Source organism: Asparagus officinalis, chromosome 5 (assembly GCF_001876935.1).
Source record: "Asparagus officinalis chromosome 5, Aspof.V1, whole genome shotgun sequence".
In the NCBI taxonomy this organism is placed as follows: Eukaryota; Viridiplantae; Streptophyta; class Magnoliopsida; order Asparagales; family Asparagaceae; genus Asparagus; species Asparagus officinalis.
The window spans coordinates 14,533,618-14,533,940 of NC_033798.1; positions in this window are offsets into that span (position 1 = coordinate 14,533,618).

Consider the following 323-nt stretch of genomic DNA (forward strand, 5'->3'; position numbering starts at 1 on the left):
AAACCTTCCTATACTTACGAGGTGAGGAAGGTTTTGAGGATGAGGATGACAGGTACTCCTCAAATTTCGCCTGATCAAATTCATATTCGATCTCTTCATTGATCATGATCTTGATCGGTTGCGACACTGCGGCCTCGGCAGTGAGGCCGCTGGCTCCCACTATGGTCGCCAGTTTGTTTTCAGCGAAAGTTGTTTCCATTGTCGATTCCATTAAAACTTCAATCGTTTACAGAAAATTACAATGAAAAATAAGCAAATTATAACTCTCGAGAAAATAACACAGAAATCGTTTATCGAATTCTGTTTTGTGGGACTTTGCCTGT